The following is a 24404-nucleotide window of genomic DNA, read 5'->3' as shown; positions in this document are numbered from 1 at the left end:
GCATGCTCCATTGAGTTGTTTTCTCCATGAAGACAAATAGTGGTTTGAGGCTCTAGGCGACAGTGCAGTTTTGGTTTATTTTAGTTTTAATTCATATTTTACTGTTCCATTCTTACCCGGTGGTGTTGAATGTCCTGCTCTGTTCTCTTGTTATTTCCATGAAGAGCGGATGTGAAACCAAAACCTCAGATTGTAATTTGACTATCTTCACTGCTGCTCCTCTCAGCATTATTCATCCCTTCAATTATTATCCTTTCAAGAATGAAGCCTGAAGAAAATAACAGCCAAAAGGCAAAAATGCCTGCCTCTAGTACCAGGTGAGGAGCAGTGCACAGGTTTGTCCTCCTCTCCTTGCAGGAGGAGGAAACACTCAACCCCTCATCCAAGTGCACGATGAACGGATGATGGTCCCACATGGACCAAACCTCAAAAAAGCATTTTGTTCTTGAATGTCTTCTTATTTCTTTGGGATTCACTCTACTGCATTTCTGCTTGTGCCATATGTGACCTGTGAACATGAATTGAACTGCTGCCTATGCAAGTGCTACTTCTTTTTGAGACACTCAAAGACTGGGGAAAATCTGCACGTACTCTTACTTTCCAAGACACTGTGGTTCCTGAACCTACACTTTTCTGACAGATTAATAGCTTCAGATATATTCATTATCTTTTTTAACTATTGATAAACTATCAGAGGAAAGAATGTGCTTTGGGCTGGATTGGGGTCCATGAAGGTCATAAGATTTGTTACAAAATAAAAGATACAATTTTTACATCCTAATGTCTGAAACTGCATTATGCCAGAAATCCTTTCACTGATTTCAGTGGCTTGACTTGCCTGGCTTGCATGAAGGCAGCTTTATCTTAAGCTGCATTGTCTGTACACTTCAATAGAGTTTAAAAGAGAAAAGTCTGAGAGCAGACAAAGAATTAAACAGTTGTGTCATTAAGCCTTCAACATTTGCAAATAGGGCTTTGGCACAGTTTGACTTCCCAGTGGCAAGTACTTTGTTTGGTTTTGGTCATTTAGTTACTTATTAAACCTCTCGTAAAGCTTTTTCAATATTTCTCCTTTTATTAACTACTGTCACAGAAACTATATTTAATGCTTTCTCTCTTTTCCCATCCTATAGCCCTGCAGCATTTAAATTAAGTGGAGGTGCAGTGATTTAATTTTGAATCTGGAAAAAAGTTTGCAGAACTTCCTTCTAACACACATACAGTAATTTTCATGGCATAAGAAGAACACGTACTGAACCTGCCATTATATTCAGAGGTAACTGAACTTTTTTGGCTCAGGCAACCTTTTCAGCTAAGCTCCACAATCATTTTTGTTGGACATAATCTATCGTTTGAAAAATTTGCAAGTGGAAACTAGTACACAACAACCCACCCACTGTCCAAAGCAGCTCTGTAGCTTTTATAAATATACTGAACAGGCTCCTGTGTGGAAATAAACAGGGCTTTTAACTGTTTCTGTGATGAGAATCGATGGGTTTATCTTTGCTACAATGTCCACCCACGATTTTTTTTCATTCAGACAATTAAACACCAATTTGCTGGGACAAAAGTGTAGATAAAAGAATTAGCTTGTGCTTCAGTGATTCTTCATTAATAAATGCAGCTAGATTGGTCTGCGAGGGATATGGCAAGCAAAGTGCTGACAGATGCTTCACATAGCAGTAACTATTGCTGTTGCCTTTCCAAGTTCAGTTTGAAAAAAGTCCCATCGTAGGGGGACTCTAGTTAATGGTGCAACTCTCTCCTATTGTGAGATTTCCAACAAAAAAAAAAAGCATTACTACATAACCTTTGCTGTACTGAAGCCCTACAGGTCAGGCGAGAGGATCCCAGCGAAGGGCGGTGCTCTGTTGGACTTGTGTCAAGCTGGTTTATTCCTGCTCAGGACTTGGTACCAAGTCGATCCTGCAGCTTTTGCCTGGCCTGTTGTCAACAGGAACAGATGCGTTTGGGCCATCCGTGCCTCAGGCTCGAGTCCTAGCAAGATGGACATCAGTGGACTCTTGGGTGGGTTTCCCAAACAGTCTCTCCAGGGATGTGGGCACGGGGAGGCCCCAGGCTGCAGCCTTACAGTGAAGTCAAGTGCACAGGAGAACCAAACAAGTTTGCACGTGTGTCTCACTGTTGTATTTTGGCCCTCTTTCACAGCAGGCGAACTGCTTTGAAGCAGCCAACTTTAACGTTGTACCCGTTTGCATTGCTCCCAGGTACCCTCGTTCACTCGCGGCACGGTAAATCCTGCTGTGGCAGAGCTTTCAGAAAGGTGTCAGCTGGTGCCCATTAGACACTAGCCAGGCGGTGAGGTACCATAATGCCTCAGCAGGAGCCCCAGGAGCATTATCTCTGGATGTACGACTAACCTGCTATCTGCCTTGAAAAAGTCACGACCAAACTGTCTCAGTGTTAGATCTGAAAGTAATAAGCCCCCGAAATGCTACTACCTGGTGTTTCCTTTCATAACTGAGACATCCCTCTAACATGGCCATTAAATTGGTTGCGTGAAAGACAAGCTAATTTTATCTAGGAATGACATATTATTTCTTGGTGGGGTTTGCTTTGCTGTGGCGCTGCAGCCCATGTCCACGTTGCTCACCTACTTCCAGAGAAGGGATTTTGGCCACCAACAGCAGCACCTTCTGCAGCCCACAGGAGCTGGGCTGAGTAACTTCCCTTCCTACAGGAAAGGCAAGGTAATAGCTTTGGAGCATCACCCTGCTAGTTTAATAAATATATTTTACAGTTTTTATTCTGTGATCTACAGCAAACAGAAAAAAATCACACACATAATAAGTATAGAAATATTATATACTAGATATTTTAATTAAAAGTTTTATTTATGATACTTTAGTCCATTTGAAATGTTGAGAATAGCTCTAGGTTTAAAGCAGGAATGATTTTCTTTATCTACATATTAAAAGAAAAAGGAAAAGGAATATGGTAGTTTTAACATTTTAAGTGCCTTTATGTCAAGTATAAACTGGAATCCTAGATTTTATTTTTTAATGAAACTTAATTCAGCCTAGTTAGGAAACCAATAACCATATTTCCTAATTCAGTTTATTAAGGTAATAAACACAGCTATTCCAGGAAATGAAAACATTTCTGGATATGAAATACAGTGTTCTCTGAAAAGATATTCAAGTGTGGGTACCTGACATTTAGCAAGTAAGCCTGTACATTTTGGTATAAAAAAAGAGTTCTTTATTTCTAAAGGTGCTGGCTGTCATTGGATCTCACCGATGTCTATGAACATTTGCAGATTCTTAGCATTTTTGAGACCTCATCTGACTTTATTTGGATGTTTAAGGTGAATTTAGATGTCTACTTTCAAGCAATGAGATATTCATGTGATTGTCTTAGGACCTGATTTTCAAATACGAAGACAGCTTCAGATGCATTAAGCCTGAAATGACAGAACTGGAATTCATATTTAATAACGTACTAAATTCTTTAGAGGCTACAGTGCAAGAATACCAAAGTACAACATAGTTATTAAGAGAGGCCATTAGTCATAATGCAGCAGAGTGTTTGTTATTCATCATGATCGTTGAATTCCTAGAGTTTTAAGAAAGAGTAAAGTGGAAAATACAAAAATCGGTCTATTGCCATCAAACTGGAAGAAAGAGTAAAGTGGAAAATACAAAAATCGGTCTATTGCCATCAAACTGGAATAGGAAAATCTAGGTTCTTCCTTGGCAGGCAAGGGCTTATGCACTTTATGTTGAAGATTTCGCTGGTTTTGTCTCTTGAGTGGCAATCATGTTTTACTCCGTCAGGGATCTTGGAGCGCAAAAGGAAAGGGTTAAGAAGTCCAGGGCTGGGGCCAGGGGAGCTTTCCAGCCCCAGCTGGTTGAGGCTTGTGGAAAAGCCTGAAGGAACTGACCTTTCCCAGATCCCAGGAGTGGTGTCTGAAGGGAGATTTAGCTCTGTATTGTTTTTTGAAACAGATTTTCTTTACAATGCTTTTGTGAAAAGAAATAGTATTTTAAAGAGGCTCTTTGGCTGGAGGTTATCCCAGAGGGAAGAGAAGTACAGGGACGGGCTGTAGCCTCTTGGCCTCAGGTAGCAGAGCAGGGACTGAAAGGAAGGATGGTCTGAGTCGGTGCTGACGCCTGGCACCAAGTGAGCGCTCGAGACCTCAGCCCAGGAGACAAGATACGCTCCCTGACACAAATTTAAATTCCCCATTTACCCTATAAAACTATAGATCCTTAAATTGTAAGAGGAAAGGCTATAACTCAGCAAGACATTTTTCACCTATGAAAATGTTTGTTTAGAAACATAGGCAGCTTTAACAACCTCTCTTATAAATCAGCACACTGATAATAGAGATACATCATACAGCTATAGAGATACCAAGACAGCGTTTATGGATAAATATAGATTTTTGAGCATTGATCCCAAATCAGCCAATTCTCGATATTTCCACCTTTCTTTTAGTCTTTCTGTCTTTCCGGTAATTCAGTCATCCTAGTCAATGCAGTTGCCCTTTCTTCATTTATAGACACTTAACACAATTATTAAATAAATATTAAATTATAATTAAAGTGAGCTATGTAGGGGTGAATGCCTTGGTTATGGAAAAAATTTTGCATAAGTCTTGGCGTTCAGCAAAGGTCACTTTCATTTGCTGTGCAATGTTTTGAGAGAACTGCTGATGAGAACGATATGAGGTTTCCCACAAAATCCACGTCCGCTGTTCCAGAGAACTTCCCTGGTGGTCCCATTCCAGGTGGCTGATCTTTCACTTCTTGTCTCAAGAACTGGACTGGGCTTGACAACCTCCCATTCCCCAGGACCTACAGGAGCTGCAGTTAATTAATCTTTTCTTTTTTCAGAGGTAATTACTCTGATTTGCAATTAAGGATTTTTTATTTATTTTATTTTTTTTTTTTTTTTTTTCCAAAGAGGCACCATTTCACTCTGTTGCGGTGCCACCAGTGGTTTCACATGAGTGCTGGGCAGAGTCCCTGAGCGGTCACGCACCTCTTGGGATGCAGGACAGGAGGTCCCAAGCCCTGGGCACGCTCAGGACCCATCACAGCCATCAGTTACTAAGGAAGTTCTGAGTTCTCTGTTTTATTCTGTCTCGGATACCTCTATCGCTTCCTCCTATGATTGTCTAAAACTGTTGTTTGGTTTCCCTTAAAAAAAGAGAGGAGGAAAAGAGGGTGAGCAGCTCTTGACATGAAGCAGGCAAATACGCCCTGGCAATGCGGGGTAGTATGAGAAGCCTTTTCCATCTGCGCTGAGCAAAAAGTACTCAGCAGAGCTAGGGAGAATATGATACAAGGAGACTACCAGTTATTTCCAGAGTCCTGTTACAAACCACTATGAGTTTAGAGGCAATATTTAGAAATTCAGCAACTTTCTATCGCCCTCCAGGCAGAGCAGATCAGTTGAGTGTGCTTAAGAGGAGCACTCAGAGTAAAATGAGAGCAGAGGCAGTCACGAGAACCAGCCACTTGGAGAAATGCTTCTGAGACAGCTCCCATGAAAAATTATCACTTATCAGCAGCTGCTGAATGACACAGCACTGTTGCCAAAGCACCAGTCTGCAGCACCTGCTCTCTGCATATTGCTTTTTTTGGCAGTGGGTTGGGAAGCATCGCGCCTGTCCCTGCAGCGCTCCAAAGCAGCAGCTCCCTGTGTCGGTTCCTCGGCGCGGGGAGCGGATACTGTGCTCACAGGAGCACCACTTTCTCTTTGATTGCGTTAGCCACAGAATATCATCTGGATCCATTTTTTTGTAATCTGTGAGTTGTCTGTGTGCTGAGTTTTGGCTTTTAACCCAGAAACTTTTCAAAACCATACAGTAAGGTCACTCCTTTGTATTTCAGTGCAGTGTTTACTGCAGTTTATGTTCTAAGAAACAGCATTAACATGCTGTAATACATTTGAATAAAAGTGTTTTATTTCCTACTGGAATTTCATGCTGCTTGTGAATTTATGAATTGGATTTCCAAGGGATAGTGCTAAGCTCAAAGCAATTTTCAAAGGGGCAGGCAGAAAGTCATTAGCAACACTTTGAAAATAAATTCTTCCTGTTCTGCATCAGTGAGATTTGTGATCCCTTTACGTATATTTTATTATGATTATTCATTGGTTATCTTTCTGGCACTATTAAAGTAATCTGGAAAAATATATTGCATATTATGAGCACCACTTTTATTATACCAGCCTCCTAAGTAGGAACACAGGAACACTGAAAAAGAAATAGAAGTGGGAAAAGATCTCCTGGGTTGGCATATCCTGTCTCCCGCTGGCACATCACATCATATAATTCCTTTCATAAATATAAGTAATCTAAAACTCTATGTTCTGTTGAATTTGAAAGGAAAATATTATTCTAGTGTGTCTAAAGATGATTAAAATAAGCCAATAATAAATGTAATTATTGTGAATTATAATAGATAACATGAAGATTTTATCCCTACAGTTGCCTTATTTTGAGGTTTTGGGAAGGAGAGTTGGTTTTGTTCTGTTTAGCTATCATTTGTTTCCCTGAGTGGGCTTTGTTGAAGAAATTGAAATAACTTAGATCATTTTCTCTTCCACAGCCTCACGCAAAAGCAAGGTTGTAACAACAGGGTGTCAGTGTGTATTACAGAGGAGCAGTTAGGTGCTGAGATGCTACTAAAAGTTGTGGCGTACGCATCTCTAACTCTTCTTTGTGGCAGTCAGTTCAAGGCTCCTGCAGGTCCAGGTTGGGGACCCTGAGCTCCTCCCAAACCGGCCCCGCAGCCCCTGCCACCTCGCCCAGACCCATCGCATGAAGAATCAGCTGATTCCCCACCAGTCTCGCCTGGGGAACTTGCAAAGCTATGCAACGTTTTTCTTGCAGGTTTCACAATTATTTTTTTATTATTATTATTTTTTGGTCATATGAAACTATCGCTTTACTTGAAAGTAAAGAAATTCTCAGCAGACCTTTTTCTGCTGCCAGTGCTGCATATCCTCATCACATCTGAACTGAATCATTTCCCGTGTTGATATTCTGCCCCTCCTAACCGAAACAATCGCATCTGCATTAGCCGTTTTGTTCAGCCCAGGCAGGAGTGCCCTTTTGAAACGCACCTCCTGGGTGGCTCCCCTTGCTGCACTTTGGTTGTCATCTCAAAGTACCCACACTGGGTCTCTTCTGGAAGACGTGCTCCAGGAATGGGCCTACGTGGTCCAGCCACGGGGAAGGTGGAGCCTTCGGTGCGTGGCCATGAAATGTGTGTAGTGGGATCAGCAGGGCTTCAGGACCAGTTTGCCCCAGGATCCCCTCTTCCTGAGCCGTGCTTGCCAGCACGGACACTAACTAGTGTGTCGCTAAGAAGACACCCTTGCTCCAATAGCATCACCTTCAGTTCTCATCTCACCATACAAGTGGAATCCCATTTTCTCATGGTGCCTGAGAAACAGACTTCTCACTACCACGCAGAGTAAATAAGATTTGCTGTTATATATCTCAAGTATGAGATTTATTTTAGGCTACAACAAGGATTTCATCTAAAAATATTTTCCAAAAAGGAGAGAGACGCAGCTGAAAAAAACCCAAGTTAATTCCTCAGCGCCTCGCCTGCAGCGTTCTCTTTCTTCCAGCAGAACCCAGTGGAATTTACCAGCACAGTGGCTGAAGAGCTCTTTCAAATTACGGAGAGAGCAAAATAGCTCCTGTAGTGTTTTTTCCTAGCTTGTTTTAGCTGTTTCTCTCTTTCCGGTTGAAACTGCCTGAAGTGAGACTAATCAGCTATTCCTCCAGAGAAAAAAAACCAGGCTGTGGGAAATAAAAATAATAAATCATGGCATTTTACTATAAAGAAACAATATACATCGAGGGAGTAACTTTTACATCGTTATATTGCTATCTTCAACAATAGCAAGCTAATAGAATGAGAAGTTAATTCAAGTAGGTTGTTTCTAGCAAATTATCACACAAATACTGCCATGTCTACTTCACATTATCTACTTCAAATCGAAGTTAGAAGGTAGATTTTGAGCAATGGGTTTTTTCTTTACTATTTCTTTCCTGTTTTCTGAACCTTCCTTAAGGGAGATTATTTTTCTTGTATAGAAGCACACTACCAGTGACGCAGTTTATTAATGAATGAGCATTTATTGCTAAGGCACATTAGAGATACTGGTTACATTAATTATAATTTTATTTTGGTGTGCACTAAAGCCTGGTTTTCCTTCAAGGACATGATTTTTTTTTCACTTTCTAAACACAACTCGGGTGATTGGATACACAACTATTGGAAGAATTTTGCTCTGCTTTTTGTTCAGCTACATATGTTTTAGAGAAATGGTTTTCATATGATTTACTCCTGTGACCTAAATGAGAAGCCCACTGTCTCAAACACCATTGGGTTTTTGGTCACCTGGCTAGAGGTCCTTTCAATTCCTACATGTTTGTGGATTTTTGAATCACAGTAGAACTCAGCATCTGGGTGTCATAGCATTGTTTAAGAGCAACACAGAGGTAACTAAAGGTGTAAGAAGTTTGCAGTGTTGTACGGTGATGTTTGATACACAGCATCCAATCATAAAACTGAAAGATTGCTATAGTGCACAAGTTGGAAAGGTAACACAAAGGCTAAATTCATTGTACCATCATACAGTGTACAACACCATCTTTTAGCTTCTCACAAACCAGATAAATCCTTCACACTGTCCCAAAATAGAAACAGCAATAGAATTCAGTTAAGTTGTCAGCAAGATTTCTTGAATGAATTTCAACACATTTCTCCTGCAGGAAAATGTTTCCATAGCAAATGTTTCTACAGCAAATTTTGACTTTCCACTGCCTATTAAAATTAACTTGCAAAATATATATATATAAATTTACATATAATTGTAGAAGGATCCACATTTTTTAGCAGGTTTCCCCAGAATAGCTTACACTTAAAGAAGCCATGTCTGGATGATTCAAATGCAACTGCAGAAATTCAGAAGGTTAAAAGTTACTGAAAATGTGAATTAGATAAAAATTTTTCATGTAACATTAACTCCAGCTGTTGGTTAGCTTTTCAGAAGTAAGTTTCTAAACAGTAAAATGCTCAAACACACATATAAGAACATGAATAGTTTTGATAGTTTCAATAAGGAAACTAAGGATGCCCAAATCCAAAATTTTACCAGGATGAAGCAGTAGTGATTGTTACTGCATTAGCATTACTTGACTGAGTTACAAATATCTAACTGGTCACTCTCCACAAAACATGAAGGGAGAGAGAAGATGCCAGGTGGAGATCAGCCCAAAATGAGGGATCCTTTTCTAGACTGCTCCCAGAAAGCAGGTTTGGTAAGTCATAGCTCTCAGGTGTACTTGAGGCCATGAGTGTCTGAACAGAACCCCAAACCCTGAAGCTGCAGCTCCACAGAAGGCAGAGAGAAACCCGATTTCTCTCTTCTCACCTTCCCATGACGTTGGGGCACTCCATCCTGGAAGCTTCTTCCCTGGCACGTGAAATGGCCCACCACACCGAGGATTTCACAGCAGGTTGGATCCCGCGCAGGAGTTAACATCGCCTCCAGGCATGGTCCTTTACAGGGATTATTCTGCTACCACTCTCCCTTCGTGCTGGCAAGCCTGTAAGTCAAAATGTAATCGTGTGTACGGTGTGTTTCGCTGAGAGACTTTGTACTGCCTGGCTTCAGAGTTTGTCAGGACCAAAGCAGCTGTTAATCGTACGGTGCAAATGCATCATTATTCTTGATGAGGCACTTCGGATGTTGGAAGCACATTCAGACTCCTAATCTAAAGAAACTCGGGTAAGTTAAAGTGATGGAGGATTGTTAATATATTTAAATGAAATGCAAGATAAATTTCCTTACTGGAAAGAACAATCAAACAACTTCCTCTTGATAGCATTATTACCAGTGTTTGAAGTTCCTTTTCCAGCAGCTACATTTTAACTGCAAACAGTTCAACACAGTTTTCACATCAAAAACCATCTAGGATTGTTCTTGAATCTCATGAAATGGGTGACAATGTTGCACTTTTACTGCTGCAGTTCTAACTTTAACTGTTTTAATAATTTGATTATTAACCTTGATATGAAAAGTGACAGAGGCCTTTAATGGTTTAATAACTCAGAGGAGTCCTGGCTCTTGAATGAAGTTCATAAACATGGCTTAGAATTGATATATGTTATCTTCAGATGAATACACACCATATCCTTGAAGGATAAGGAAAAGCAGCTTAAACAGATTCTTTGTAGAAATAAAATTTTGCTTAGGATTGTTTACGTTCTCACATCCCCAGATGCATTGCTTTTTACAGCTGATATATTCTGACATGATACTGAATTATTTTGGCATCCCACGCTATCAGAGGACACAGGCAAACTTCTGCCATTAGAAAAAATGCATATATATGCCTACGTGCGTGTGTGTGTGTGTGTGTACATATGTGCATACACTCAAAACTCAAAGTGAGGATGAAAGGACGTTTTTCTGAGTATGCATTTATATGCAGCTGAATTAGGCAGCTTCTTTATTTCTTTGTTGAGGATGTTACTGCTGTTGGTCCCACAGCGCAGGCAGCATGTTCATTGTAGAGGCACTTCATTTTATGTGTCTCTCTCTTTGCTTTGTGACACAAGTGATTTTGTGCTGCTGACAAAATGCGCATACTCCTTGCAGCTTCTTCCCTTTGGCATTTTCTATCAGTAAAATGCTTCTGTTGCGTGCCTTGCAGTCCAGCCGCTGCTTACACTGAAGTCACAACATTCAGCCCAGTTTGTGTCCTCTCTATAGGCCACAGAAGTTTTTTTCAGAATACAACTTTCTGGGCTGTTTTTTGTTGCCCTTATGCTGATCATATTGTTCACTCCTGCCTTGTGTTTAAGTTCTTTTTACATCTCATCTTTTAAGGCTCCTTCTGGTGTTAAGCCAGTTGATGGTTACAGTGTTTGAATAATAAATGTAATTTGTCAGTTCAAATAAAAAGCTCCATCTCTATTTTTTCATATTACTGTTCCTTTTCTTGTAAATCTTGATTCCTTACTCAGTCTAATGATCTTGATCTTTATAACTCTCTCAACAAATAGAATGGTCAAACAGCCTCTCACCATAATGCGTTTCTGCTCCAGAGAGCTGTGCTTTCTGCGTTATTTGCTTCCCACTTGGTTCCGTTTGTTGCAGTGCACTCTCGGTCTTTTAAAGTTTCAGTGTCATCTCCAGCACTACAAGTTGTTCCGCTTCCTCCCTCTTTTTTAATACATGATGTATCAGAAAACAGATCATAATGGTAATGTACATACTGATGTTTTATTTGCTTTTTAACATCCCGGTAGGGGCCTATTTTCTTTTTCACTGACAACCTAATGTCTTTAACCTTCATTTGCTAAAAGCTTCTGTTCTCTTTTAAAAGGTACTGGGTTTGATCCAAGCTGTATTTTCAGTCTCAGCCTATATATATATACACACACACTTACGTATACATAAGTTCATACACTTACATATACATAAGTTCATAAGTAAATGTGTGTATATACACAGGGAATTTCAGAGCATTATGTTGGGAAAGTCCAAGAACAGACCAGCAAAGCTGAATAAGGTCAGAGAATTGAACACTTCGAGGCAAGTCTGCAAAAATACAGATGAAATTGGACTGATGAACGAGGCGGTTGGCTTGCAGGCTGTCTTTCTGGAAGACCCAGGAAGAGGTAAGCTGCTACAGTGGTGTCTAGCTGGGGCTCACCCTCTAACTTCACGGCTTTCTCTCCCAGCTGAAGCTGGGTTCCTCCCCAAATCCCCAAGTGTTCTGTTTTCAGCTCTTTCTAGGTCTTATACATATCCTCTCTTACATTATACACGTTCTCTCCTCTTAGGGGGTTCACTGCCATGGTCAGCAATCAGCAGTCTGCACACAGAGGACGATTTTCTGTCCCTTCAAGCAGGATCGTGCAATGCTTTGCAGCGTGACACGTACACGGGCAGGGACACTGTAATGTCTCGCTCCATCACTGGCCATATCGCTTCGGTTATATATTTGCATCGGACTAGTAAAAAAAATAAGTTGGTAGAGAAATTATTCTCTTCTGCTGTCATTTCACTCTGGTTTATCCCAGCTAAGGGAGCAAAATTGTCAGCTTAGTGCTTGCAAGTGGCCACGTAAGGCTGTGATGCTGCCTAATGGAGTGCCAGTAGAAAAAGCTGAGGTAGCCAATGGAGATTTTAGAGAAACGGGAGCCTGAGGACAGTAGTGTTTATTTTCTAGCCCTAAGAAAACACAAATATATTATTGTATGGGTTGTAAAGGTTGATTAATGCCAGTATTCCACTTCCTCTCTCTGAAGTGTGTAGGAAAAGAGCCTGTGGAAGGCAATGGATGTTTTGCCACTGCTTTCCATGATTGGGCTCCAGATAAATGGTGATTCATGGAGCCACTTACATGGTAAACGTGAAAAATGAAAATGACCTATCCATTAACTTAATCATCATTCCATCCCTTCTCTAAGGCAAATAAAGTGCTAGATGGAGGCAGATGTTGTTGTAATAGAGGTCTTTTCTATTATTTGAAGGGACCAATTTCTAAAGGTCATTGATGGAACTTGATGGAAATAAGCCTTTAAAGTGTGAATATTGATGGCTGAGTAAAGTGAGCCTTCAGAAGGAAGACTGTGCAAAAACCTGTAACTATTCTTTAAAAAATGACGGGTCAAATTCTTCTTTCACTCAGGGCACTATAAATCTGAAGTCATCTGAAGAAATCATTGACATCAGTGTAAATGAGGGCACAGCCTTCCTCACTGGAATGAGCTTAAGATTTTTATCCTCACAGAGGAGAACAGAACAAAACAAACCAAAATTTACTATGGTTTTGCCGCAGCCCTGATAGAAGCAGAGAGAAAAGGTTATGACTGTCAGACATCCATAAGAAAGTTCCTTTTTTCTTTCCTTCTTGGATCTGCCTTGCTCTCGCAACCCACCTGCGCCGCACCCGGCAGGGACTTGCCCCGGTGTGCCGGCGTGGCAGAGCCACCTCCGAGTCCCAGCAATTCTCCCCGCGCTCAGGTGTGCAGAGGCTGCTCTCCTGCTGTGCACCCTACGAACAGCCCGCATGGGGAGAAAAGGGAGCTCTACAACTCTTAATTCCCTTCTATATTAGAAACGTCAATATTTAGTCATTATAGTCCTAGAAAACAAGCTAAACAAATGGTTGAAGCATTGATATCCTCACAAAATGTACTGACTGGAAGGAAGAAAGAGGATCTATCACTTTGTTTCAATTACTTTTTAATTACTGTATTGTCCTCTCTCTCAGTTTGCTTTAATGCTTTTCTTTAATTCTCAGTCTTATGATGTGGCATCGGTAATCTTCTATTTGTCTTGAGGAACGCCTCTACCTTCTCTGTGCTTCACTCACAAAGCAGGCATTGCTATGTGGATTCGTTTTAAGGTATTTTTGGAAGTTCAGAAACATATATAGACATTAGGCAGAGGTGAGCTTTTGTTTTAATTCTGAGGAAAAATTATATCTAAATATATTTTTTATGCTTTAAATTTATTGAAAAATACATATCCCAAAATAGTTATGCTGTTTGTTATTGGAATAACACTTTTATGTAAGAGTAATTCCTCCACTGAAATAATAGTAATCTACAGTTATGTACATATTTATTACAGGCTTCTATTGTTTCTATTAGGCATTTAGAATATATCCATAAGTTTTATTTGCACATTATTTTTAATTATTTCTATAAATCACGTCTAGATTTATAAACATAAAAATAATATCCTTAGCAAAAACCTACATGGATTTTTACAGCAAATGTTTATGGCTACTAGAAACTTTTGAAGGATGTCATTTGTAATACTTTTCTGACACAACCTTAGCTGTCATAGTACAAACAGCCCTACTAAAATTCATCTCCTTTGGACAGCTGGTGTGGTGTGATACCTAGCAGATAAAAGAAATCAAGAAGAACCAGGATAGCCTAGAATACAGGAGTGAGATAAAAAAAAATCACAAGTAACAGTCTCTCTCTTAGCCAAAAAAAAAAAAGAGGAGGTCAAATAAGTTCATCTTTCTGAGAATAACATATAGCTCAAATACGCAGCTCCTCTCCAGGCAAAAAGAAGATAAATTTATCAACATCCTAGGAAAAAAGTATGGATCGATGATGAGAATTATGCTGCATGATAGCAAATTGTAGTACCATAGGAATGGAGAGCAGAGCAATAGAGATGTTTTGAGTAGGAAAATCAGGGAGAAGCTGGCAGGAGAAGGGATTGTCACCGAAAGGAGAAGTGACAGCTGGGAGGATGCTAGCTACTGTTTGGCATGCCTGAGAAATGCAGAGACAAAATTAACTAGGCAGAGAGACATATACAAAAGAACAAGGTTGCTGAGGGAAAGAAGTTTGTCAGGGATTAAAGAGATTATCTAGCAAGCAAAATAAATGCAGATGAAGTTCAAAAAAATAGATAAAATCTAAAAGGTACACGTACTTCGCAAAGCAGATTGCTCCACAGGACAGACTTGGACTGATTCCTGGGGCTTTGTAAGGCAGAAAAACTAGAATTAGCTTCAACCAGTTTATGGGAACTCTTCAAAGACAAGCATAGGTAGTTGTTGTTTTCAGCAATATTTACTACAGGACGCTGTAGTAAGACTCTGGTTTGATTCTTGGAGGAACCGTATTCTGCTAGTCTTTCAAACAGTTGTAATAAACAATGCCAAGCCTTTATATAATGCAGCTGTAGCTAGCAAAGACCAGTTTTTTATTAGTACTCCAGTGTTCCCCCTGCTACCATAGTATCTACCCTGCACACAGCTACTAATTCCATTTGTATTACTATTACACAAGAAACTACGCAATGCCAAAGTAATGATTGTGTTGGTTTTTTTGCAAGTTAAAAAATTGCAAGGTAAACTTAGGTAAACCTATAAAAGGGTTTCCATGTAACAATTGCTTTGCAGGAATTCACTTTTCATAAACATAAGTACTGTTTCAAATGTAAATAGCCTTTTGTAGTATGAGAAAAGAATAAATATTGATTACATAATTTACAAAAGTAAGCTATTTTGGAAGACATTTAGGGCTCTGTAACTACCTGCAGAAGTGTAGTGGCCTCTTAGTAGTCTGTACTGGATAGACTTAAATTTTTTTTCCTCTCAGCCCTATAAAAGCTAGATTTTTTTAAATACATAGAGTGCCTTACAGTAGCTTTAATCACTTCTGAATACTTGGCCATCAGTAAATATTAAGGCACATTAATACAATCTGCTAGGCTGACTTGCTGTGGTGAGATTTTCAGTCTGGGCAAGATGGGCAGTACACAATTTCCACAAGGATTTGAGGTCTCTGTCTTGCTGTTATTTTTTTTCCTCTGGAGGAATCCCTGAAATCTTTCTCCATAACTTTGAAAAATCTGTTCAGTCAAGTTTTCCCAAAGCTACATGGAGGATCATTTGGTGATGCTTACAAGTTTCTATTTTCTCAGTTGGGTACTAGCCATTGCTATAAAATGAGGACATTTATTTGGTTATGCCTACGGTTTTCCTGGTTTCAGTTACCATTTTCAGAATGAATATTTGCTGACAAAACTAACTGACTTCTGCAAAAGGGTTCATTAATATCCCCCCTTTACTACATTGATCAAGTTTTCACACAGAATCTCATCAAAGAGCACTCTCAAAGTCCCTGCACTTTCACAGATCTTAGGAAATTTGATTTTGATTACTAAAAGTGATCTTTGGCCCACTTGTGTGCAAATATTTTTCTACTTTGTAGCTGGTGATGTATTTTTCAAGCTTCCCTGGCAAATATGACAGAGTCAAAACATAACAGAAATTTCGGCTGAAGTAGTGCCATAATTCGACATTTAGCAGTGTCATAATATTAATCTGGTCATGACATAAGACTTGCCATTGCTTTAAAAAAAAAAAAAAAAAAAAAAAAAAAGCAATATTTCATCTGATCTTTCTGCCCAAATGAGATTCCTTTTTGGTCATGATTTTGGTGTATAATCACTTAAATTTGAACTGAATTAATTCGGCATACTGCTAACCCAGCAGTTAGTAGACAAGCACGGAGCAGCAAGGAGCAGCAGCTGGCAAACGTTAGTTCATTTAGTACCTTACTAAAACTATTTTTCAGGCACCTGTAAATATTGGCAATATGGTTTTGCTACAACTCTGGATATTTCTGTTTGAATTAAGACAACTCAGCCCACACATACAACTTGGGGTAAAAGAGTCTGTGTTATCACTCAAGTGGTATCTGCAGTTTGAACAGACTTTGTGTCCCTAAAGCCTACGAAGCATGACTTGTCTTCATTGTTATTATCAGGCTTTATTGCTGGACATTTTCCACGGACACATTTATATAAATGCAAATAGAAAAATGTAAAATGTTTAACCTTCGATTCAAGCCTCATGATTCACTTAGTGTGTGCAAAAATCCAGAGAGTTGTCCATTACATCCTCAACTCTTCCAAATTTCCCTGCCTGTCCTTCACACCTAAGCCATCTGTTTGTCATTTCTTGGCGCTCCCCATACCTCTTTCACAAACGAACCATCTGCTCAGAGCCTTTAAACTTCTATTTACAATACATACTCTTTTATCTATTTTACAACTCTTTGCATATGTCAAAATTTTAATTACATAGTCACATATTAGGATGTCATCGGCTCAGGGGTCTTTTTCTAACAACAGTGTCTGTGATGGGCTAGAAGGCATTTAAAATGTGTTTTATGGCTCGCTGATATGTGGTATTTATGAAGAATGCAACAAATTTTGAAGCGAAGAAGCAGACGATGCATGAAGTCAATAATTGTTCCAAGACACCTCCAAGTAATTGATGTCTAAATAATTCCATAAATGCTATTGCTTTGTTAAAATACAATAACAATATTAATTTATATGAAAATTCACTTTGGCTAACAGCTAATGCATTTAAATTTCATATAATCTAATGCAGTCCTATCTCCTGTTATATTGGGGGAAAAAAGAGGTTTCTTTCTAGAAATTTACTAGATACCGCAGATCTCATAAAATATAAGAAGGTATGAGTGATTTTTATAAATGCTATAAAAATGATTAAGATATCCACCTCAGAAAGAAGGAGGGCAAAACAGACCTTGCTGAACAAAAAACAGCTAAGAAAATTAAAAAGTACCAGTTATAGTACAAGGACTGTACATACATACACAATGCACACATACAAAAAAAGCTTTTTCCTGCTCTATTCAGATGGAGTTCCATCCACACAGATGAGACACTTCTCATACAAATTGCTGAGGAATGTTCCCTGTTCTTCCAGGATGAGTTTACTTAGTTGACACCATTTTAGGATGCTACATTTTTTGCATGGTCATCAAGAGTGGAGGGAGTTTTAATAAGACAAGGTGTTAGAGGAGAAGGAAGCAGCAGGTCTCTTGCCACATGGTCTACAAAACAAAAGAAAAAGGAATTATTGAGCATTAGCAAAAGGAGATTCCCTTTTGGTGGGTGTCAAGGGCTTTGCCTGCATCTATCTTTTCTGCCCCTTAAGGCGTGAGGGTTGGTCAACTTGTCTGTAAAAAGGAAGGATATACCAGCAATGAAATCTAATAATACATGGAAAGCACATCAGTAGGGAAGTGTTATCTTTGGCTTTGAAAAAAACCCCAATCTTGAGAGAGATACAAACAGATTCAGTGCTATCAGAGGAAGGGCTCCCACTGAAGCACAGGTGAGATGAGTCTGGCTGCCTGAGAGCTGATCCTGAATTCAAGGGGTGACTTGGAAATCACCCTGGCTCAGTTGCAATGTCTGCAATTAGCCTTTTACAGCACGAGGATATGCCATGGAAACCTCTGCTTCCCCCTCTGCTAGCAGAGAGGACTAAGAGCTACACAGAAGTCCTATACAGTAGATCCCAATCAAAACAACTTTAAGTACAGAAACACTTGCCAGTGTCTAAATGAAAAACCTTTGAAATGGCTTAATTTACTGTAAGTACAATTCTAGGAAACAGTCGTTGAAATTCAGCTGCTTAGGGCAACTCCATCTCAAACTGAGCACAGAATCACTCCAAACCGCTTGACAGTAAATTGATCTGTGAATGTATTGCAGGTGGCTGCTCCATGGCAGACGTACATACACACATGTCTGAAGACCGTCAGAAGACCAGCTGGTGGGAGACAGGATCGTAAAGACGACTTTTCCACAACTGCCACAAGCACAATACTAGAAGTAAGTAAGCCATTTCCCAGATAAACCTGATTCAGAGCTTAAATAACCCCATCATTAGGACTCCACGGCTGATTGCTAGACTAACACGTACAGCTGTAGTGTAGCACCACAGACCCTTTTGTATGTCATTTGCTTCAGGACGGCTGGGAGAAGGGATCCTGTAGAGAGCAAGTCAACAGCACAATTAAGTCCCATCAGGAAAAGAGCATCTCTTTCCTTTCCTTTCCATTTTTTCCCTTGGCACTTTGTTACACTCAAAGACTTTCCATGGTACCATACACCCTAGTATTTCTAGCTTTGCTGCAAGGTAGTGAGATAAATGAAGCATTTTGATACTTCTTTGTTTCCGACTAGTTCTGCACACAGAGTGGTGTAATTTTTGGGAAATTTTATTAGCTTGACTAGAGTGAGCAGCTGTCCTAAGTCTGAAATGACACAGAGTATTGGAGCAATTCCAAAAGAGCTATTTTAGGCATGCAAATTGAGGAGACAATCCCACCTCTTTTTGTAATTGATTAAGGTAAATAACTAAAGCCTGGAACAACTTGAAAGGAGCCCCTTCCCTTTTAATTATGCTTCTTTTTTAATAATGTAGCGTTTGAAATCACCGTCATAACACTGATAGAAATTTTAATATCTCCACCTAATGCTATTGTGTACATACCTGCAATGATGGCTTCTTTACAGGAATTAAGGAATCCAGGTTCCTCATAATATTCAAAAAAATTCTTTAAAAGACTGGCTATCACAATCTCTTAATTTACCAACTGATTTTCTGTTACCTAACTAGGGCTGCACAAATTAATAACAGATTTAAGTCATCTTCAGGCATCGTGATTCCTCTTCTCCACCTATTCAAACAGTGGGGATTATACTCATAATGCAGATCAATACTACCTGATTTAATACCCTATTTTCAGTTGCTTTCAAATCCTCAAATTTAATCATGAAGCCTGAATTATCAGCTACATTCTTTTGGAGAAATTTCATTTTTTTAAAAAATGCATTCATTTTGGAAACAGGTTTAAGGAACAAGACATCATATTTTTACATAAAAGTTCTTATAAATTTTCAGCTGAAATGCTTTAATGTTTCTATGGTCTAAATGAGTGACTGGGAATGCCTTTTCTGTTCTTCATAAGTTGATAAAGAATAGTAGGCAACAAAATGAATTTCTTTCAGTATGGAATTGTCTAAGTTACAGATCCAAGCAGAGAAAACTCATTAGGTAATAAGTCTTCCTGTGGTGTCAACATCAGTTACCTCAGTGCTTTTTGTACTGTTTCTGTACTGGCAAAACAAGAGTTTAGAAACGATTGATCTGTATTTTCTTGCCAAAGATGACACAAAAATATGATCTTCTGTGATATATCTGTTCTTTTTTTACTGCATATATACAATGAATTCATACATATTTTATGAAAACCTTTCACCAAAAGCTCTTGCATTCCTATAAAAATGCCTGTTTGTTGTTTTTTTTGACATGCAGGAAGATTGATATTTGGAAAAATGATGGACTTCAAAAATAACTTTGGATTCTCTGACCTGTTTCACTAATGCATGCTGCCGTAAAACCAGGAGGGATGGAAAGTGCAATTCACAGAGAAGAGAAGGTGGAGGCATGCCCTGAAGCTTCATGGCACCGCTCATGACCTCTCAGCCAGGCACTCCTGTTGCTGGAGCTGTCTCCTCCTCAACCAACCTGCTAAGCCTGGTGAGAGAATGCATCAGCTCCATCTGTCTAAGAACAAAGAATAAATTTGTGCTTTAAAAGGGTCTATCTCTTGATCTCTGACTATTCCTATCGTAATTTAATCATTTTCCTGCTTTCCAGCACTCTGTGATCAGAGGGAGGCGCTTGCACCATTTGTTATTAATGTTTTTCACATCCATTCTAGTTGCCACAATAGCTCCATCATCAACAGGCTTGAAGTATGAACAATTAGATCATGATTTTCTTTAAGCATGTACCAGACATCACAAAAATCCAGCTGTGTGAACAAAGTAAAGAATCATCTTTGACAGCAAATGCTGTTTGCAATCTTACAATTTGCAGACTAAAAATTAAATGACTATTTTTATCCTCTCTTTTCTGCCAGACACTAACTAAATTTGTCAAAGTAAGCATGCTTAGGATTAAAGTTTTATTGATTTTGGGTTTGGGTTTTTTTTTTTGAGGCAAACTTAAAATATGACACATAAAGTTTTCATAGCTGCACTAGACTGCAGAAGACTTTCTGGCCCAGATTCCAGCTCCTGCTGCCTCCAGTTCACCTGCCGAGAGCTCCTGATCCCAATCTCAGTGATGGTCTTCAGTGCACTGCGGCTACCTGGCTCACAGCTTGGTTGGGGCCACCGAACTCTAGTGCGGAGGAGTTTGTAAAGAAAGGAAAAGGGCGAGAGATGGAGACTGAGAGAAACACCTACGGGAAAGAAGAATATTACCCAGTAGTGGGCATCACCCGCAGGTTAAGGGGAATGGTCATCAGCCTGGGAGCAGGTCGATGTTGTGAAGGAAAGTTGGTTTATTCAGCATTCTCTCTGAAAGGCTTATGTCGGGTTATTTTATGCTGTGGCATTGTATTATTCCTAGGTTTGAGACATGACTTAAGGCCTTTTTTTGTGTTGAATTTCCATTAGCTTTGTCTTTCATTTCTGTGAGTTGTCTTCTATTCCCTTCTTAGCATTTACCAATTGTAAATCCATGGTTTTGAGATGAGAGGAAAAGCAGAAATGTTTTAGGAACTACTGTTTTCACAAGTTCCCTTCATAAACCGCTTTCTGAGGTGGTTACCCACCAGCTTTCCATGAGCTTCTAATCCCATTCTCTTGAATTTGAGAGAGTCCCACAGTCTTCAGTTAACTAGACTGTATCGGGCACAAATTTTTAACTGGTTTTCCAAATAGCTTATGCTGGTGTTCATTACCTGACCTGTTCCTTGGGTTATGAGTAGAGGCTTCGATAACTAGTTTGTAATGTAAAATCCAATAGCTTTTGTAATATTTTCATTTACTTGAAATTACATAGTGAAGGGGTAGAATTTAAATGGTAACTTTTTACTTGTGTTACAGGAGATGAAGGAGGACGTCCAGGAGTTTTGTATTATCACTGAGTACAGCTGAATTCCTGAAAACTTCTATAAGGTCAGTGAAATTAATTGTGTAGGCTCTCTAGCCATAACTGCTAGAGGAGCAAGAGCAGCTATAGTGAAGGGGAAAATAGTTTATGATGTTATTTGATAAAGATAGGTGTGAGTAATTTTAATGAAGTCCAGAGAGATACACCAATGTGCAGCAACTGCTGAGACATCAGCTCCACCTACAGAAAAGGCTGTTGTATAGCTCTTACATAAACGTATTGAGCAGACACCCAAAACATCAGCGCTTGCCGTAGTTGCTCTAGTTCAGAAAGATTACATACCTATAAAGAGGTACAAACAAGGAGCAGATTAAAGAGGACTGCAGGGGATTACTGAGTCCTATACAACTTCATATGGATGAATTTTTAACATCGGGAGCAAATAACTACTAGAAGGTACATTATTATGTAAAGTATGAAAACAGAATTTACATGTCTTCTTCCTGAAGCAATCAGGATTTTTCATATTTCTATTGCTAATTGAAAATAAGATAAAATAAAACACATAGTCTGCCCCGCAGCATCCCAAGCCTCAAACAACTTAGTCTCACAAGTGCTGAGTATAATCCATGGTGCCAGCTATGCTGGGCAGGGTAAGGAGTTTCTCATAAAATTATTCTCAATCTCAATTAAAAATTCCGCATTTACCTCTTAGTTTATCTGCAACTGAAGAAGGCTGCTCTCTCTTGCAGTCAAAACATGTCATATGCATATTCTCACACAGAAAGCAGTAGAGGCTCTAAAGCCTATCTTAGAGCCTGTTTGATTTCCTGGCTGCCTTATTTGTTTACAACAATGCTCTTAAAATTGTCTCTACCATCTGTGTGGTTTCTAGTTGTTCGAATGAGAATGAGATATTAAAATGCCATCCAGATGTCTAGATGCATATCAGTATTAACATATTATGCAAATTGTCACAAGGATAGATTTTTTTTCTTCTTAAACAAAACAATATTTTTAGATGGAATGGAAAGAAGTAAATCTGTGAAGGATGACAAGCGAAAAAAAAAATGCACTGAGCATATTCAGCTGAACTTTCAATCACTTTTTATGAAAGGGTTAGGTACAAAGTGTCCTTAGTTGTTTTTACTGTAAATCTACGGAAGGACTATTGAATGAAAACATAATCTTAAAAAAAAAATCCACAAAAAGCAACAGAGCACCACTAAGCCTGAATATCTCATAAAATGAATTCAACAAAGTGAAATATAAAAGTTGCCTCTGTGTATTTATCTCATGAGAATGGGTCTTCATGAACAATAATAACAAATAACTATTGGCTACTGAGCATCTAATTTAAAGAAACCTTTGGCTCTGACTCTACGGATGTTTACACTGTGAGATAAGTACACAGATTCAACAGTGCAAGATCATACCCAAGCTTTCATTGCTCTCAAAAAATAAGAACTGAGATCAGAAAATTAAGATAAATGTCTTTAACTGAGGTTGATATTTTCTGGGACCTTGATTCTTACAACTAAAAATCAACATGATGTCTCTTGAATTTCTCCCTAAAGTTTGGTGTATTTAAAAATATATAATAATAATGGAACATTGCAAAAAAAACCCTGAAAATTCTTTTTGGATCACTCTTGGTATCAAGAGCTAAGGGTGGAAGATGGCCCCAGCTTGTAGGTTCTGCAGGGAAGCTGGGTACTGATGCAGGGAACAAGCTGCAAATAGGAGGAAGAAGAGATTTTATCACTCCACAAGCAAATTTTCATGGCTTTTAAAATTGGAAAGGAAATTGGAATTGGAACAACTGGAAAATTGTTTGATCTCCTCTATCTCATGGAATTTCACTCAGCTCCCATGCATCAAGGCCTACCAGCATATTTCCAATGGTCATCATTTTTAGTATATGTTTTGTAAGCAGTATGTTGGCAAACTGTGCAGAATTTCAAAAGAACTCAATGCAAACCTGGGAAAAATTTAGTGGTTTATGTATTTTGACTTAATTTAACTCATGGGCATACGGTACATGAGCTAGAACAGGTCCTGAGTGCAGAAAGACATTTGAAAAACAGTAGTAGTTCCACACAATCACCATAAAAAGAGTGTTTGAAAAAGATACAGTATTTGGAACAAAGAAAATGAGGAAATACATTTTACAAGAGGATTCCTGAAGAGGCTGTAGCCATCATGGAGGAATTGTTGCAAATGCTAGGAAACTGAAGTATGATTGCAAAGACATCAGTGGTGGTTTCATGCTGGGGGTGATCAGATGAAGGAGTAAAAGAAAAGCCAGGGAGGCTCTTCCCCAATGTGTTTGAAACCTGTTGCTGTACTGTGGTCTACTCAAAAGCCATCAATTTTGCCAATTGAAATGGTTTGTAGTGAAACACAACAATCACAGATATATTATTTGTCTTCAAATATTTTAATTAAGTCTAACCTTAAGCTGGATTTCAGGACAAAAATAAAAATTGAGTCATATAAAGCAGGGATAAGTGAAGAAGGGTTTTTACAAAGTCACCCACTCCGTCATTTTTATCTCAAGATAGCATAAACCAGACTTAAATTGTGTCTGACAGGTGTCTGCTTAACCTGTCCTTCCACTGATGGAAATTCCACAGACATCTACATTATTTATTCCACTACCTATCTAGACTTTAGGCTGGACTTTTTTTTTTTTCCTAGTGTTTAACCTAAATTTCCCTTGCAATTTCATCATGGAAAAGATCCTATTCCCTCCCTGATGGTAAGGAGTACACTTTACAGCGTTCCTCCTCACAGAGGACAGAGCTAGAGCTAATACCATGTAAGTTAGAACAATCTTTCACTTGTGTAAAGGCATTTCACCTCCCTTATCATCCTTCTCCAGACTAACCAAGCTCAGTCATTTCAGGCTTTCCTCATGCTCCATGTTTTCTGCAGTTCTGACTGCAGCGTGTTCTCTGCAGAATTCCCTTTAGTCAATCCATATCTTTTTAGAAATATTGGGTCCAAGACAGGCCAGAGTTCTCCAGCTGTAGTCTTGCTGATCCATAGCCTTGAAGAATTACTTCACATTTAAATTGTGCTATTCCTGTTTACTTATCCTGATTTGCTGTCTGCTTTTCTT

At 39.1% G+C, this 24404-nt stretch overlaps 1 long non-coding RNA gene across 1 annotated transcript in view; it reads left to right on the top strand.

Moving 5' to 3' along the window:
• LOC126049747 (uncharacterized) overlaps positions 1-24404 on the top strand; it is a 115129-nt gene that overhangs the window by 90667 nt on the left and 58 nt on the right. The window contains exons 2-5 of the long non-coding RNA XR_007509300.1: positions 11515-11681; positions 18082-18201; positions 19691-19915; positions 21274-21345. This is a non-coding gene — a long non-coding RNA (uncharacterized LOC126049747). The remainder of the gene's footprint in view (positions 1-11514; positions 11682-18081; positions 18202-19690; positions 19916-21273; positions 21346-24404) is intronic.

Source organism: Accipiter gentilis, chromosome 23, assembly GCF_929443795.1.
Source record: "Accipiter gentilis chromosome 23, bAccGen1.1, whole genome shotgun sequence".
Taxonomy (NCBI): Eukaryota; Metazoa; Chordata; class Aves; order Accipitriformes; family Accipitridae; genus Astur; species Astur gentilis.
Note: the sequence above shows the minus strand (reverse complement) of the source record. Positions and strands in the feature narration are given on the sequence as shown.